The sequence below is a fragment of the Dama dama genome, chromosome 7 (genome assembly GCF_033118175.1).
Source record: "Dama dama isolate Ldn47 chromosome 7, ASM3311817v1, whole genome shotgun sequence".
Classification (NCBI taxonomy): Eukaryota; Metazoa; Chordata; class Mammalia; order Artiodactyla; family Cervidae; genus Dama; species Dama dama.
The window spans coordinates 48,610,424-48,629,488 of record NC_083687.1 but is presented as its reverse complement, the minus strand read 5'-3'; the positions used below and the strand labels follow the sequence as shown (position 1 = coordinate 48,629,488).

The window sequence follows — 19,065 nt, the reverse complement described above, 5'->3', positions numbered from 1 at the left end:
CCCTCTCCAGAGGAGCCTGTCAGGCTACAGTCCATGGGGTTGCAAAGAGTCGGACATGACTTAGTGACTAAACAGCATCAACGACAACCCTTTTATCCAGTTTAGTACTAAAATTTTAGACCTGGGGACCACTTTGAAGATGACAATACTGGTGCTGTATTTTTTTCAGCTTTAATATGAATATGCATCTACTGAGATCTTGTTAAGGTGGATTCTAATTCAGGAGGTCTGAGCTGAGACCTGAGAGTGAGTGTCTCTAATTTCCTCCCTCCAGCTGCTCTTTGAGCAGCGAGGTTCTAGTTCACCCTCGACTCCATCTCTTCACAGACAAACACAGTAGGGTCTAGAGATTCTGGGTTTTCCAAGACCACACAGTTATGTGGTGACAAAGAAGTGAGGAAAACAGATCTTATCGCCCAGCTCAGTAGTTCCTACATGGAACCAGAGTTTTCCAGTCCTTTTCTGTTGTCAGAAAGCCATAAAAATCATGATGCTCTTTGCAGAATACCTTTAAACACTCACATATTCAACAAAAATTACATGACTTGGTACTACATCAGATAGCATCTTAAAATGGATTCTAGCAATAGAATTTAATATCAGCAGTGAACAGGTTGGTGAGCTCAATAGGAAATTCTGATTTTGTGCGTCTTGAAGGTTACCTCATTTGAGGAAGTTTTACTTATTTATTTAAAAAATTTTTTATTTACGTATTTTTGATGTGGACCATTTTAAAGTCTTTATTGATTTGTTACAGTATTGCTTCTGTTTTTCTGTTTTCGTTTTGTGGTCATGAAGCATGTGTGATCTTAGCTCCCCAACCAGGGATGGCCGTCACACCCCTGGGTTTGGAAGGTAAAGTTTTAACCATTGGACTGCAAGGCAAGTCCCAGGAAGTTTCCTTTCTTTCTTTTTTTTAAAAGATATTCAAAATTACAAACAAATTATTAGGAAAGTTAATGTTTATGTGGAATGGGAGAATAAATCCCAGGAAGTAACTGAATCATTGGTGGTTCCTGCCTCTGTCTTTTGCCAACACTTCAGGCAATTCCGAGAAATATTTGTAAAGAATGGCTCCTGTCTGCCGCTTAACATTCATGCACAGTACTTACAAGAACCTGTGTCAGTGAGTGGACCTGAAGCTTCATCTTCATCAGCTTCACTATAAAGCTGCCTCTGGCCTGCGACAGAGTTTGAGCAGCAGTGTGGTCTTCTTAGACCAGGCTCCATACTACTGGTGGCCCCGGTGAGTTCTCAGGGGTGACTGAGACCCATTCTGGCTCAGACCGTGAAGAATCTGCCTGCAGCGCGGGAGACCTGGGTTCGATTCCTGGGTCAGGAAGATCCCCCTGGAGAGGGAAATAGCTACCCTATCCAGTATTCTGGCCTGGAGAATTCCACGGACAGAGGAGCCTGGCAGGCTACAGTCCATCGGGTTGCAAAGAGTTGGACACGATGGAGTGACTTTCACTTTCAAGACCCATTCCACAACCCTTCGTGGAGCACATAATCAGTGTGGTATCCTCCATAGATTAGACCCCTTGAGACTTTTATGTAGAAATTCTGCTGTTAGAATAATAAAGCATATTGTGTTAGTGCTCACTCAGCTTCCCCAGTGGCTCAGCAGGTTAAGAATCTGCCTGTAATGCAGGAGACACAGGAGACTCAGGTTCGATCCCTGGGTTTGGAAGATCCCCTGGAGGAGGAATTGGCAAGCCACTCCAGTTTTCTTGCCTGGAGAATCCCATGGACAGAGGAGCCTGGTGAGCTATGGTCCGTGGGGTCGCAAAGAGTCAGACACGGCTGAACACTAGCATTGTATACGGCGTTAGCATTCACTTAGCTCCATTACATACTTAGAAGACAAGAAAAGAAGCCAACACAAAAACCAGGAAGGCAAGACAAAGTCAAAAAGCTCTGAGCAAGTGTTCCAGCTTTAGAGGTTTCTCCCACCTGAGCCCTACCGTTTCCTCTGCATTTTTTTTTAATCATCATTGGGACCATCCCAATGATGACCCAGATTTTGCTTCTCTTTTGATGTTCAGCACTGTAGAATGGAACCATAAAACATATAATTAAATGACGTGAAAGCAGTATGTGTGTGTGACAACGCTCTCGAATGGTCTTAGATATTGGTAACTGAATTTTCAACTACTTTACCTTTACTTTTAAAAATACACAGAATCCTGTTTTGGAAGATATTTGCTATATTTTACTTTCATATACTAGAGAATCCCCCTTGTACTGCAGTTTAGCATAGCTTCAGCACAGCAAATATGATTAAGCTAAAATAATCAGAGAGCATAATGGATGTTTAAAACCTCCAGAGAGGGAAAAGTTAAGAACATTGCACATTTTTGGGGTGTTGATGTTATATGATGATTCATAAGAACACATTTTAAGCCATTCTTCTCGTCTGGTTGTATTTGTTTAACTGGGACGTGTAGTTGTATTAGATTCACTGTTGTGCCACCTCTGGTAGATGCTACATCCCATGTATCTAAAATTGGTTTACAGATCAGGATGATTTATTTAAGCTAGACAAATACTCACATTAATTTATACTATGGAAATCAGCTTTGATTTCCTTTTTGTGGCCAACTTGGGGAAAAAATCTGGTGAAATCATTTAGTCTTAAGAGTTTGCTTTATGAGCGATTTTCTCTGGGAAAAGAAGGGGGGACCTTCTGCTAAATTGGGGATCTGGGTAACCAAGCATCTCTAGGAGGAACAAAGGAAAAGAACAGAGGGGCTAATTGTTTAATTAGTAAATGTCTGCTTGGTTAATGACATATTAATGAGTTTTTAAGACCGTCATATCATTTACCATAAAAGACCCATGTGCCTATCCCTGGATGTACTGTATAATTAAGTAATGTGGCCCAGAGGAGTTAATCATTTAAAACCCTGTCATCTTTCTCAAGTTTGCAGATAGAAAAGCCAGCAGAGAAGGCACCTGCCAGGTAGAGTCAGGGTGGCACATAATTCTGAACTCAATTGTCTCTCTGCTATGGTTACCCAGTCAGATGTCTGCCCAGAAGCAGAATTTTTTTTTCTCCCCTTTTGATAATCTAGAGAGCTGCTAAGACACCGCTGTTTGCTTGCTGGCGTTCAGTTATTTGCTCTGAGAATGTGAGTTTGTATAATAGAATGGGGGCCATTTGAGTGGCTTTTGAGTATTTAAAAGAGTAGAGAGGCTAAGCGGACTCTCTGATTCTAGAATGGTGCTAGTCAATGTGGCCGCCGCTTGCCACATGGAGCTATTTAAATTTAAGTTAATGAAAATTAAGTAAGATCAGACGTTCATGTTCTAAGTCTCATTAACCACACATCAAGTGCTCAGTAGCCACGTGTGTGGCTAGTGGCTCCTATCTAGGCGGCACAGATACAGAGCAATTCTGCCCTCACCAAGTGCTCTCTTGGACTGTGTGATTGTTGAATAGAAGCGGCAGGAGCCATCAAGACCTGTAGGAAACAGCGTTCAACATGCTTCCTTCCACGCCCACCTATGAAAAGCTGAAGACACAACGCACTCTTCAAACTGGGGTTGCTCAGCCCAGTCCTACATAACTAGCTCACCTTCTTTTTCATGGGGCAGGATCCATACCTGAACGTTGGCAGCCACTGGTTTAGATCAGAAAGTGAAAATTTATCTGACCGCAGAGTACCTGATTTGGGGGCTATAAATCAAGCTTCTATTGGTATATCATAGAGCTTAGTACTGCAATAACGTGATGGAATCTTCCAACCCAGCTCCTTGTTCTAACCTGCTTCCCCAGGACCCTCTACATATACTCCCGTCAGACCAGCAGGACAGAACCTAAGTCAGAAGCAGTGGTTCCATTCCTCCTACATCTCACAATGTGATTTTCCCTGGAATTAAATTTTGCATTCAGAAACTTTGGAATGTCTTCATTTTCTTGGCCCTTCCATGTAAATGAATTGTCCAAATGGGCTATTTTAAATAATTTAAATACCATTCCCTTTTCCTAAGAATGTGCTTTAGAGTCTGATTTTCATCAATATTTCCTTGGATCAGCTCTCTTTTCTCTCCTCAACCCCTATAATTCTAAACATATTGGCTATTTGGGGGTCATTGCAGATTGTGTAGGTAAGCAGGTGACACCCTGTTCCACTGGGGTGCACTCCAGTGCATTCTTAGGGTCGAAATGCTTGAGACCCTGCCCCTAATCTGCTGAGAAAAGCAAGAAAACTCTGCTTCCCATGATTCCTGCTCCACGTCCCCTGCATTAAATGTCTTTTGCTAGGAGCTACGTAATGTTCATACTACCACCAGTGACCAGCCCGTCATGCCTGATAGCTGTGCTTCAAATAATTTAGGCTTGGATCACCATACAGCCCCCAGGTCCCAGCAGATCACAGAAGCTTCTCACTGCTAGTGGTCCGGCACTTTCTTTGTGCCATCTGCAGTGGAAGGACATTAGTCAATTCAACTTAAAAAACATAGTTCTGGAAGTCAGGGTACACAGCTTGAACAGAGTACATCCATCCTTCTGGCTTGGAGAAATCTCTCAGGAAATATTGTTTGAACATCAAAAATGTTGCTGTGAAACTCACACTTTATTTTCTCCTCTGTGTGCATCTGTACTTTCTACATCCATCCTCTTCTTGAAGTTGTTGTTCTTGTTTAGTTGCTAAGTTGTGTCTGACTCTTTTGTGACCCCATGGACTGTAGCCTGCCAGGCTCCTCCTCCATCCATGGAGTTCTCCAGGCAAGAATACTGGAGTGAGTTGCCTTCTCCAGGGGATCTTCCGGACCCAGGGATTGAACCAGGGTCTCTCCTGCATTGCAGGTGGATTCTTTACCGGCTGAGCTACCAAGGAAGCCCTTCTTGAAGTTACCCTTGACCAGTTTGTTTGCACGTAAGTTGAGAACAGATATAATGTGTGTTATGTACTACTTCTGGTAAAAGCTCTGACACTAGTGTTCAGCTTACCTTCCTATTCCCTTTGCTGTGGTCACTGGCCACTTTCCACATGGCAGAGGATGATGCTGTGGAAGGCAAGTTCAGAGCTGATAGAACTATACATTTGCATTTGCGCCCACTCTATTTTTGTCATTGTTGGTAATGTTCCATAGCCTAACCTATCCTGACTCTTACAATTCCTTATATTCAAGATGATTGAAACATAGTAGAAGAGATGAGACAGATTATTATCCAAAGCAATATGAGAATAACACCATATATATGGTTCAAAATAAACTTTATCTGAATGCTAAAAGAGAGAAACTGCTTCTGACCAAGGTGATCGGGAAAGACGTAATCAAAGATGAATAAGATGAGCAGTCATTTGAATATGATAAGATCCCTGTAGACAAATGATGGTGGAAGGCATTCAAGAGAGATGAAATGGAAATGGAGTTGGAGAGCCCAAGGGATGTTTCAAAAACGGGCTTGCATTTGGGCCCTTTAAAGCAGGTCACTGCACAGAATCGAGCAGGCTCTCAGTGCTGAATTGTATGCTGCAGCCTTGCGTGGAAGGGCCAATGATAGAAAAGACCAGATAAGTAGGCCGAGGCACAGGAGAAGATGCTGGGATGTCACAGAAGTTTGACTGTGTTCTGTGCAGTGACAATGAACAGTGTTTTACCACTAGGGAAGGTATCAGATCAAGATTTAGGAGATGGTTCTCGCATGATCTTCAGAATGAACAAGATAAGAAAAGGAATTTCTAGACCTTTATTCCTCCTTTGCTCTGGCTAAGTGACTCACTGCAACAATTGGAGAGTGAGATGGTAAGGGCCTGAAATGAGACTCAGGAGATGGGAATATGAAAATGAACAGTCAGGACTTCCCTGGTGGTCCAGTGGTTAAGACTCCACCTTCCAATGCAAGGGCACAGTTTTGATCCCTGGTCGGGGTGGTGCCACATGCATACAGTGTGGCAAAAAGGAAAAAAGAACAGTCACTTCTAGAGGGAAATGAGTATTATGTGGTCGTTAGCATAGAGGCCCTGCCACTTATTATCTTAGGCAAATTCCAATTAATCACACTGAGACTCAGAGTCCTTAAATGCAAAATGGAGATAACACCAGTACCCTTTTCCTAGACTGCTCCGGGGGACTAAATAAGAAAAAATTCATTCATTCCAGGGCCTGTTCAGTCCACATATGAAGTCTCCAGTAGCTGGAAGTCACTTTTATTTAAAATAATGTCATTTTGGTTCCTTCCAAGAAGTATTATAATATTTTTTTTTCTATTAAGCATTCAGTTTGCTTTTTTCTATGTGATACTTCTTTAGAAAAGGAAAAAAAAAGTCTGAAAAATTAAGCTCTCAAAATAAAAATGGAAAAAAAAGCGTTTTTGTCTTATTTCAGTATCACTGTTCCATTAGACCAGAAACACCAAGTAAGCATGACCATCAAGGCAGTCGGTGATTCCTTTTAAGGCCCCGAGGGAGAGCCGTAGTGAAGAATGCTGAATAGGAAGGCGAGCAAGATTAGGTCAGCACCCAGTCTCCCTTGGGGGGGATTCACAGAACTGTTTTTGTGTAAATAAGCAAAACCTTTTGCAAAAATTAGGTTTGTTTCTTTCTGAATTCAAAGTTGCTTTCTTATCCTTTGACTAATATTTTAGAAGGGAGAGAAAATATATATAAAAAAAAAGTGAATGCCACTTTAAAGAAAATGCAGAAAAGTTGGTATTCAACAGTTAGAGAAAGCCAGCAAAAATATTAAAGCCTACTTTAGGTGGGTACACCGAAAATCTGTGAGTTCTAGGAATGAACATCCACGTGGCTCTTCTCTGCCAGGAACCATCCTGAGCATTTCGTCATTTCATCATAGTCAGGAGGTTGTTCTTCCATTTTTCAAGTGAGGCAAGAGCAACTCAAGAAATTAACAAACTGAAATAAAGATGTGATTGTAGTCATTCATTAAACATGGGTTTATGAGCCCTTACTTTATGTCAGACACTGTTCACAGCACTAGGTTATAACCTCCAGCAAGACTCGGATCCTAAGTTCCAGCAACCCCGAGTTTAGTAGGGAAAAACAAATACATAAGGAAATAGTGTGATGCGGGCTTTACACGCCAGGCTCCTTGGGTGAGCAGACTTCAGGGTTGAGTCCTCCTGGGTGACTGCGGGTTGGCCTCTGCTAAGGCGAGTGGGCAGGGCATCAGCAGAATGCTCTGTAGGTCAAGGGGGCTACAGAACAACATGCGTTCCCGGGCAGGACTGAGGCCTTGGCCGTGGGCTTCCTTGCCACCTTATGGTAGCTGGGCTTTTTCTTGCTGGCTTTATCAGAATCTGGCTAATCCCTATCCATCTCGCTCAAGGCACTCTTGTTCCTTCCCAGGATTACTGTCATTGTCTCTTGCTTGGTTTGCTTGCTGTCCCTGTTTCTGCCACTGCACCCCAAGTCTGTTCTACCATTGCCAGAGTATCCTGTTAAAATGTAAGTCAGATCACATCACTCTGATTAACACTTTCAGTGTTTTCCACTCATTTAGAAAAATTAAGTGGTCACATGGCTTCAGTGAATCTGCTACCTGCTGCCTTTCACTTTCCTGCACCGTTAACTCTCTGGACTCACTTGCTCTTCCTCCTTCTCACTCCCATCCAGATGCAGAGGGCTTCCTGCTATTTTTAGGGCACACCTATGCCCCTAGAGCATCTTCTCACCCCAGGACCTTTGCACCTGCTCATCGTCACTCTGCTTACAGGGCTCTTCTCTCTGACCTCTTGAAGGTCTTGACTTAAACATCACCCTCTTGGTGAGACTTCCTCAGCCCTCTTTCTACAGTTGTAACCTATCCTTCTATCCATCTCAGCAATCTCTGTTCCCTTTCATTTAACACACTTATATCTTATTTATTCGTCTTGTTTATTTTCTGTCTCCTTTCCATGGCATGCAAGGTCCAAGAGGGGAGGCGTGTTTGTCTGCTCACTGCTGTATCTCCCGTGCCTGCAGCAGTTCATGGCTTCCTACTAAACGTTCTTGACTGAATAAATGAGTACATCTGGACACTACTGGAGCAGTGACAAATGCCTTCTGAGATGAACTTCCTTTCTGTATGAAGACAGGCAAAGAGGAAACACTGGGCTCTGGGCGTCGCTAAGTATGAAAGGGTGAGCCCCAAAGTCAGCCACAAACAGTGATACTAAGGGTTATAACCTAGGGGGGCTGTGGGCAAAACCCAGGCAACTCGGGCCTACTGAAAGTCAGAAATGGGAGTAATACTGATATCATAATCCACATGGGTAGGGAATTTTAAATAAACAGAGAATGCCAAGCACGTGTGAGGGTCTTTATTCTTGGTTCTTTCTTTGCCTGCCTTTCCTTATAGGATACAAGATTCACTGTGCTCTTTTTAAAGCCTTATCAATAAAACCTGCGACCCTTCTCAGTGACGCTCTGGGGCTTAATTTTTGGTTTCTCTTCCATCTTTGTAATTTACTCAAAATTAACAGAGTGGTTGTCTCACTCATGAGTCAGTATTCAGATCATGTGAGCTGACGATGAGTTGGATGCCAAGTAAGAATCAGTGTTTGTGCCAGAACATCACCAGAATATGAGGGCAAATAGCATACTTCTGTTTTCTTCTAGAGTTTTCTGTTGATCATTTTCTTTACGTATCTTAGCAAACAGTTCTCTTGGATTTTATGCGAAAACTAATAAAAGGATGGCACCTATGATAACACGTCTTGTTGCTTTTCCATTTTTGATGTATTTTAAGAATATTAATCATAACATACACATCAAAAAATGCCAAACAGATCATTTTATTCTATTATTTCATGGAAATTTGTTTTGTCTCAGTGAGAATTGCTCTGGTGATGGTGATGATAATAGATAACACTGCTATACAGCTTCCTTTGTCCCAGGCACTTTCTCAAACCACTCTTCTTCTCCCTAGTCCATACACACAGAGATACATATTTTAAAAATTCACTTAATTCTCACTATAGTCATAAAATAAGTACAGTTTTATTCCCTCATTGTTTTTTTTCATGAGGAAAGCCTTTGTTTACAGATCTTTTTTTGATAAAGCTGCAAAGCTCTTCAAGGAAATTAAAAATTGTAGAGAAATCACAGGATATATTGAAGGGCTATAACCAGACCCTCTGTAGGGTCACCTTGGCTATATAAGCTCAGATCTCCTGTGTCTGCCCAAGCCCTCAATGATGCTCCAGAAGTGCCTGGACACCCTGTGGCTAGTAGATAAACATTTTGGGAGGAAAGTAGCTTTGTATATCATGTAATCCACCATTTGCAAAAGTATTGAGGTCAGTGCTTTCTGGACATGTGATATGCATTCCCAAAGAAACAATATTGGGCTTCAATGGTGGCTCAGACAGTAAAGAATCTGCGGCAATGCGGGAGACCTGGGTTCAATCCCTGGGTTGGGAAGATCCCCTGGAGAAGGAAATGGCAACCCACTCCAGTATTCTCACCTGGAGAATTGCATGGACCGAGGAGCCTGGGCTGTATAGTTCCGGGGGTGGCAAGGGACATGATTGAGCAACTAATATACGTTGGGAATGTGAGCTAAAATACTGGGACAAGTATTGTATGTTGCAAACGAGTGAAAACACTAAACATTAGTAAGCCATTCAACAAACTGGCAGTACTTCTTATGTATTTATTTATTTGGTGGTGCATTATTTCCTGATCTGTCAGCGCTCACTCCATGATATAAAATCAGGGAAAGAAGTTAAAGTTTTAGGAATAATCCCAAACTGTAGAAGTCAGGGAGATAATTCTATCAGCCTGCGTGGCTCTCCTTACTGGCAGCCAACCCAAGGACTCCTGGTATGCACACAAAGGAAATGCATTTTGCGTAACTTGACTTCCAAGCAGTGATTATCCCTTGCAGGCTGTTTGTTTTTCCAAGTGGTCCTGCTGATTAGAGGCTCTGAGTGCAATCTGTGGTGCTTGATAACCTAGCTACCTTGGCTTTCTGCTACATTAAACCCCTTTGGTCTGCTTTAAACAGGCGCACTGATGCTTGCAGACTTTCTCTGCCTTCAGAAGCTGCATTTCTATGCCAGGAATTTGTTTCTTGCAGGTCGTCAAGAAGTATATGATACATGTTGGCAATGTGAACGTCAGTATGCAACTTTTGAGATGACAAATTCTCATGTCTTACCTGATTTTGTCGTTGAATTTTCAGTGAGTATTTAATGAAGATTATACATCATCACCAGGCTTCCCTGGTGGCTCAGTGGTAAAGAATTTGCCTGCCAAACAGGAGACACGGGTTTGATCCCTGAGTCAGGAAGAATCCCCTGGAAAAGGAAATGGCAGTCCACTCCGGTACTCTTGCCTGGGAAATCCCATGGACAGAGGAGTCCAGCAGGTTATAGCCCAAGGAGTCACAAAGAAAAGGACATGACTGAGCAACTAAACAACAATATATGTCATCACCATCTTCTCACAATGGAGAGAGGGCTCCCCAAAGTCTATTTCAAGGCATAATAGTCTTATTTGGTGCCCTGTGTTGGAGAGTAGGGTAGAGTAGAAAAAAATGTCACGGTAGGACGTGTTTGAGAAATATTTGCAGATTTGAAATTTACATGAACCGTGTTAAATCCTTGAAGCATCATCTGGCATCCCTGGGAATTATTGTTTGTCCACAGAATGTCCTTTCTTCACGAAGAGCCTTTATCACTCCTTGGAACTTAATTTCCATAGAGCACACATTGTAAAATGCTAATTTTACAAATGCTCATATGGGCCACGTGCAGGTTCTGTTTGCAGGACACTCATCTCTATTTGACTGTAGGGCACAGGGGAGTACACTTCCTAAAAAGTCAATAAAAATCTATGTCTTTAATCTTATTTTTCCTTGCTCCAAGCCAGGGGTTGGAAAACTTTTCTCTGTAAAGCGCAGCACAGTAAATGTTTTTGGCTTCGTGGACCATGCGGCCTCTGTCACAGCTCCTCTGTTCCGTTCTTGTAGCATGAAAGCAGCTGCAGGCAACATGAGGATAAATGAGCGCGATTGAAACTGGGATTTCACATGATTTTCATATATCAAGGGACCGTCTTCCTCTTCTTTCCAACCATTAAAAAACATGAAAACCACTCTTTGATCATAGGCTCTGTAAAAATAGCCAAAGTGTTGGATTTGGTCTATGGACCAGTCAGTCGAGCCCTCCTACTCTTTATGGATGTGAGAGTTGGACCATGAAGAAGACTGAGCGCTGAAGAATGGAGGCTTTCAGACTGTGGTGCTGGGGAAGACTCTTGAGAGTGACTGCAAGGAGGTCAAACCAGTCCATCCCAAAGGAAATCAACCCTGAATATTCATTGGAAGGACTGATGCTGCAGCACCAATACTTTGGCCAGCTCATTACATGTGAGAGCCAGCTCATTAGAAAAGACCCTGATTCAGGGAAAGATTGACGATAAGAGGAGAAGGGGATGACAGAAGATAAGATGGCTGGATGGCATCACCGACTCAAGGACATGAATTTGAGCAAACTCCAAGAGACAGTGGAGGACAGAGGAGCCTGGCATCTTTTTTTTTTTTTTTTCTTTTCACAAACCAAAAAAAAAAAAAAAAAACCCTAGTTTTTCCTAAGGAAGGTTTATTCTAACAGTTTACTTACAGAAATGAAAAATAACTATTCTTAATTAATATTAGACTTTTACTTGGTTCCTCAGGACTTTTAATTAGGACTTTCTTTGAGAGAAATATGTTTTGAGACATATAACTTCCAAGACAACGCTGTACCATTTACTATTGAAATTCATAGCAACTTCTAGAAGCTCAATGACAGATGGGAGTTGAAAGAACTTTTATAAAACTATCAAATATTTAGCAATAGTATAAAAGTCTTTAATTACTACCTTTGACACTTTCTTTTGTAGATGTTAGAAAAGCAAAAAAAAAAAAAAGCTCTAAAAATAGATCTAGATCCATGTGAGAAGCGTTTCTTAGACATATCACTCTAGTGTTCCATGGTATTCTTTATTTTTTAAAAAGTTAAACAATATTTTATGTAAGACATAAATTATAGTTATTAACTATAGCTTAGAATAAACTCTAATCAAGGATGAAGAACTAATGCAATTCAAAGGAGAGGACGCTCCTACATGCTGGTATGACAATGGAGAAGTTACCCGTGTTTTTTTTTTTGAAAATTCTCCAGTCTTGTCATTAAAAATGGCAATGTTATATATGTATCTGATGGTTTTGTTCCTTGGCTAGGATTTTATTGATTAATAAATCCATCCATTAATTTCCTCCATCATTCAACCCATGATCCCTGAGAGTTTGCTATGGGCTGGGTACTCTACCACAGTAAATACACGGTACCTTAACTGGATTCAGTTATTTACTTATCTCTTTTCATGATAAGATTTCACAAGAAAAGTCTTAACACATCTGGCGAGGACCTTTTCACTTGAAAAAAAAAAAAAGTCAATCATTTAACTTAACTACAGATGTATTGCCAAAGTGCTTGGCTTCTGGCATTAAGCAGGAGCTAGGTATAAATACGTCATAAAAATAGATAAAACGGAAGCAGAGAGCCCAGAAGGTAAAGTTGTCTTTTAGATACTGTCATGGTGAAAACCCAAGCAGTGCCCAAAAAGGCCAGAGGATAGAGCAAACTGAACCAGACTTCAAGTCAACAGACATTTATTGAACTGCATTTCTGCATAGGGCACTGTGATCGTTGCTTTGGGGATACAAACATGAGTGAAACATCATTTCCGCCCTCAAGGAATTTACACGGGGAGACAGAGAGATACAGAACTGCCACTGCGGGCAGGATACATTAAGTGCAAGAAGAGAGATACTGCAGCGGGTAAGTTTCAGGGAAGGCTTCATAAGAAGGGTGGGACTTGAACTCTTCCTGGAAGATCAGGTAAGCGTTGAGAGGCAGAGAGGGGAGAAAGCGAGCATAGCCCACAAACGAGAGAAGTCAGGAAGCAGACGATGGCAGCGTGCGGTGTTCAGCCTCGGACCAGGGACGCACACCCACAGCGGTGGTAGCTGGCTCAGACGTTGATCTGGGGCTGTGGTTTCAGGGTCTGGTGCTGAAACCCACAGGGCAGGTGGTCAGCAAGTGAAGATGGGTGTGCAGAGGGGCTCGGACAAACCGGAACTCCGCAGGCTGGGCTGGGTCCCCCAAGGAACGATGGAACCCACTTGCTCCTTTCACCAGTTCCCAGCCTCCATCGCTGATGATGGGAGTGATTTGTGGGGGAGGCTGGAACCATTCTTTATGGAGCTTGAGATGCCCTGGCCCCAAGTGTGGGACAAGCTGGTGGAGGAGAGCAGAAAGGAGAGAAGGAGCTACACGTATTTGGTTCCCTAGCCAACCAGCTGAGCCCCCTTGCAATAACACGTGATCTCCAGCAGCATCCGGTGCCCCCCAAGACTGTCGTGGTCAATGAGGAATGTGGCCGCGGTTTCACAGTTCCATTCCAAACCCTGTACAAGTTGTCTCTTCTGCTCTGCTCCCAGCTCCGAACTCCACAAAGAAGGGAATCCTGAGAAGCATAGTTCCAATTTACTTAAATTGACAGTGAATCTCCTGCGAATTCCCTCTCAGGATGGTATCCTACCTGTTTATGTGGCACCAGATATTTTATCTCCTCGGAGATCACATAGGTTCCTCAGAACATCACAGAGAATGGAACGCTCACCAGACCCAACCTGTAGTCTAAACTCTTAAGGAAAGAATTTATTCATTTGCAAAAGATCATTCATCATGTCCATTCGTTCAGTTATTTAAGCACCAAAGTGCTGGAAATGAGCACAAGAGAATAGGATTAGATTAGAAGGGGGACTTGTATCAAGTTGCTTCTTTTCCTGTTTTAATGAGGGAATTAATTTTAACCATTAAAAAATGGAGAGACCCGTTCTTCATTTCTGCTCGGTGACTTACAATTTCCAGACAATGCAAAGCTCTTACCTACAGATATAGAATGATCTGGTCTTGAACCTCTGAAAATATTGTGTTGAAACAAATAGAATAGGTAATAAATGAAATGGTTAATTTTTGGTGGTGAAAGACCTGTTAGCCCTTCTTGTTTTCTCTTCCTAGAAATACATATGCATCTGGGGGGTGTCATGCTTTGGAAGACACCCTGAAGTATAAGTGAAAAGATTCTTTGCTTAAAACGTTAAAACCACCACCACGACCAGCAGCAACAACAAGACCAACAAAACCCAAGACAGACGAGTTTTGTGGCAACAACAATAAAAGCCCAGGTCACGGAGGTAAGCACAGAATTATTTTTTAAGGAACACAAAGTAAGTGTTCAGCATTTGTCCTTCCTTTTGAATTATGCTGCTTGCAAAGAGTGGTTTGAAAGGACAATAAAACACCATCAAAACCCAAAATAGGACTAAACAGGTAAACACAATTGGCAGTGCCTATTCTTAATTCATCTATGCAGTCAGGTCTCCAGTTTTTAAGCATCTTAGCATCTGGCATTTTGTCTCCAGACACAAAAACTATGCTCCAGGTGGCTCTAAAACTCAATAGACAACTTGATAAAGAAGGTAATTTGGAAGGCTGTGTGAATGTGACTACCTCAAAGAAAGGGATTGAATTGGGGCCAGAGATGAAATTGGAGAAGAATCGACAGTTTGTAGGAAAGACGCGCTGAATGAAAAGTTGGTTTTATTACTGTTCATATTGGAAGTGAGAAGTAATTCCAGTAACTCTAGAGTAGTGATCATAATTCTAGGTCATTGTTTCCTCTCTGTTTTCAAATTCAGCTGTGCTATTTCCAAGAGCCCAGCAAAAGAGAACGAGAGTCTGCCTCTAAATCTCAGAGTCCTGTGATCGGCTAAAATAACTACTGAGACCTCGTGTTCCAACAGCGCTTTATGGAGTGTTTTCACATAAAAGATCCTTCTTGATATAACTCTTGCATGGCCTGTCTTCCATTTTCTAGACAGTGTGAGTTTTTTGATGTGTGAGATGAAATAGGAAGAGGGACAGGAAATTTACAGACCTGTGGAATGATATTCCACAATGGGGTATTCTTTATAATTATCCTGGCTGCATGGCACCACCCACAGTTCTTAAATCATCAACAGTGCCGTTTTTACTGTAGAGGATAAGAGTTACGATCCTGCGACCCTTTAAATCTTCTTCCTTGACAAAAGTGATCTACCTCTCCAGCCAGCCTGTCTTGGTGATCCATGGGGGTGCCATCCTGGCACTGGATGTGTGTGATGGAGGGCTCCTAAAAGGCTCTTGGTAGGGGGAAAGTGCTACTTACATAGAGCAGGAATCTTGTGAGATTTAAAGGGGGTGGAAGATGCTAGTTCGAGTCATGAATAACAGAATTCAGCCAAATGTACTTTTGCATTGTTAGCACTGCTATTTTTTTCTGTAACTTGTGACCAAGATTTTTTTTTAAAGATTTTGAACATGACGTTAGTTTCTTGACAGCATGGGTTGCCTTCTAACACAGGACCCGTGTCAATAGGTCATTGTCCTAATCTGTTTCCACTGAGAACCTTAAATAGACACTGTGTATGTCTGTGTGTTAGTCATTCAGTCTGACTCTTTGTGACTCATGGACTGTGGCCCGCCAGGCTCCTCTGTCCATGGGATTCTCCAGGCAAGAATACTGGAGTGGGTAGCTGTTCCCTTCTCCAGGGGATCTTCCCAACCCAGGGGTCAAAACTGGGTCTCCTGCATTGCAGGCAGATTCTTCACCATGTAAGCCACCGGGGAAGCCCAACAGCCACTAACGTAACAACTATTCAGCAGTGACAAAAAAATTACTCATTTCCCCTTCCTCTCTGATCTAGTCAACCATGAACCTAGTCATTTCTAATGATTCCAGACATCACTTCTTGCCCAGAGCTGGTACTCAGTCAAAATGGTCCAAAGTGTGACCAGATTAGTTGCATTATCTAAACTAAAATCCTCTCCACTACCCACTAGATTTCTCATCCTTAGGGCTCTATGAGTCCATCAAAATTAGGAGGATCAGAAGCGAAATTGTTATCTTCTCCCTCAGAACTGTGCTTTCTTTCTAAAGCTATTCCTTCTACCTGTGAATGGTCTCAGGGGATGCTCGTGGTAAAGAAGCCGTCTGCCAGTGCAGGGGGTGTAAGAGATGCAGGTTCGATCCCTGGGTCAGGAGGATCCCCTGGAGAAGGAAATGGCAGCCCACTCTAGAATTCTTGCCTGAAAAATCCTGTGGGCAGAGGAGCCTGGCAGGCTACAGTCCGTGGGGTCACAAAGAGCTGGACACGACGGAAGTGACTTAGGACACACAAATGGTGCCACTGTCTACTGACACTTCCAAGGTAGCAACTTTGAAGTCACTCTACACTTCGTCAATCACCTTGTCTTGGCGAATCATAAGTGTATTTCGAGTCCAACCTCTCTGATGTGTCCCTAGTCCACATCCTAGGATTCTGTTCTAGTCCACGTCCTCTTTATTTATTGCCTGGATCATTACTGCATTTCTCTAAGTGGCTTTATTTTTTTTTTTTTGTGGCTTTATTTTTAAACAATCTCTCATTTTTTCTGGACCCCACGGTTGCCCATCACCGCTAAATGGGATATTTTCTGGGGAATGGATGTTGTATAAAACGATGCTCTGCGTCCCTGTTTAAGGGCTTTCCTGGTGGCTCAGGGGCTTCCCCTGTGGCTCAGCAGTAAAGAATCCACATGGGATGCTGGAGACCTGGGTTCGATCCCTGGGCCAGGAAGGTCCCCTGGAGAAGGTAATGGTAACCCACTCAGGTTTTCTTTTTTTTAATTTATTTATTTTTAATTAAAGGATAATTGCTTTACCATATTGTGTTGGTTTCTACCAGCATCAACACACTCCAGTTTTATTGCCTGGAGAATTTCACGGACAGTCCTCTGTCCACGGACAGCTGGCAGACTGCAGTCCATGGGGTCGCGAAGAGTGAGACACAGCTGAAGCGACTAACACTTTCCCTATTTAAACTAGAGTGGCTTACGAAAAATGGCCCTTCCCAAAGTAGCCCATGAGCCCTGTTCAGAGAAAGGGAGCCATGATCATGGGGGATATGTGTGGACAAGGAGGAGAGGAACTTACCTGTTGATAAAGCAAGGGAGGCTGCTATTGATACTTTTTAACCATGTGAAGTTGAAGAAATGTTAGTGGCTCAGTCATGTCCGACTCAACAAGGTATCTAAGTTGAGGTTGGATTCTAGAAGAATTGGGTTTGCCTTAATTGGATACTGTAGCTGGGTGGTGAGCCTGGCACGTGGAAAATTGAGAAAGGTGTGTTGTAGATCAGGACTGGGCCTGGCAGAATCTTCTGCATGACCATCACCTGCCTTCTTCTCCAGTCATTCTCGACTATACATCCTTTGGTTTAGCTGAGCAGTTTCTTAAAGTCACTTGAGGACATGGTGTATCCACGGTAGATCAGACTGTAGACAAAACCCTGGGACTGTAAAGATAATAACCCACATCTGTTATTACTAAAGTATTTTGAAAGAATAAAAGCTTAATACCATTATAGATTTCCTATTGTTCGTAACCTTTATTAATATAAAGTTGCTCTCCTTACTCAGTTCAAAGTCTTTCCTAACAAAACTAATTCTTATTAATTTATCAACTTATGCCCTCAACAAGTATTTCTTGAATCCTGACTCCAGATGCTTTGATAGTTGTTGAAAACAGATTGATGACAAACATGCTGCTACTTCCATCATGGAGTTGTTACTACAAATAAAACTGATACCCGTATTTTTACCCTGGGCCTTTTGAGGGGGTAAAAGGGGAAAGGTGTTACACTCTAGAGCCTTGTGTATGTCCTGTTTTCTAGTGATATTTTACTTTTTAAATGTTTCTTGTAAAGAACAAAATATTAGATAGTTCTTTTGGTGATTTCCGGGAGTCTTTGCCTTGTAAAGGGGGGAATTTAGATCTTTTATTTTTCTCTTATGCACAGTCTCCCTTGGTCATCTTGATTCATGCTTTTAGTTTAATGCTTGATTTCTCTCGTCTTTTATTTTTCACAAAAGTTGAAAGGTAGCTGCTCTTATTTTTCATTCTACCAGTTGATTTTCAAAATCTTTTCCAGGAGAACTTTAAAACTTTGTTGATGCTAACTATCAAATTAAGGAACAAAGTAACAGCCTCTAAGTCTCCTTCTGAGAAAATGAAGAATTTAGTGCTTTTATTTTTCTTTTCCCCATTAATTAGGTCTTGATTTATGTGTCTTAGAGCCTGGTCTGCATGTGTGTTTGTGTGTAAAATTGGTCTTAAATGTGGTGTTTAGGAGACCAAATAAGTGTTCAGTCTTAGGCAACTACCTTAACAAATCCTTCCTTATCAACCTAGGAATAGTCTTTTATCTCTTGAATGACAGAGAATATTTTATTTTGTTAAATCATGGCTTTTTAAAGATTATTCTTTTATAAGTACTTTAGCAGGACAAGGATGTTTTTATTTTCTTCTGAGAATCAGAAAATCAAATGTGTGCATTGTATGGAAGTATTTATTTATCTTTAATGAAAATGCTGTACTGTGAATTGTCTTCAGTAGGGAATAATGACGGTTGTTATTATCTATAATCACTTCAGTTCAGTCGCTCAGTTGTGTCCGACTCTTTGCAACCCCATGGACTGCAGCACACCAGACTTCCCTGTCCATCAAAATTGCCAGAGTTTGCTCAAACTCATGTGCATTGAGTCGGTGATGCCATTCAACCATCTCATCCTCTGTTGTCCCCTTCTCCTCCTGCCGTCAATCTTTCCCAGCATCAGGGTCTTTTCTTTGCATCAAATGGCCAAAGTATTGGAGTTTCAGCTTCAGCATCAGTCCTTCCAATGAATATTCAGGGCTGATTTCCTTTAGGATGGACTGGTTGGATCTTCTTGTGGTACAAGGGACTCTCAAGAATCTTCTCCAACACCACAGTTCAAAAGCATCAATTCTTTGGCACTCAGCTTATCATCCAACCCTCACATCCGTACTTGGCTACTGGAAAAAAACCATAGCTTTGACTGCTCATTTAAAAATGGGAGTGAGCCAACAGTGGCTTAATATGAATTAATGCAGGACCCCCATAATACAAAGGGAATCATACCATGAGAAATTAGATATCTTAAATCCAGTTCAAAGTCAA

General features: G+C 42.0%; 1 long non-coding RNA gene across 4 annotated transcripts in view; it reads left to right on the top strand.

Annotated features, from left to right (window-relative positions):
- LOC133059207 (uncharacterized) overlaps positions 1 to 19,065 on the top strand; it is a 168,582-nt gene that overhangs the window by 121,067 nt on the left and 28,450 nt on the right. For 3 of the 4 annotated variants that reach the window (XR_009693498.1, XR_009693497.1, XR_009693499.1), the window contains exons 3-5: positions 4,814 to 4,883; positions 12,637 to 12,781; positions 14,027 to 14,202. This is a non-coding gene — a long non-coding RNA (uncharacterized LOC133059207). The remainder of the gene's footprint in view (positions 1 to 4,813; positions 4,884 to 12,636; positions 12,782 to 14,026; positions 14,203 to 19,065) is intronic. The other variant, XR_009693496.1, reaches the window with a different exon arrangement.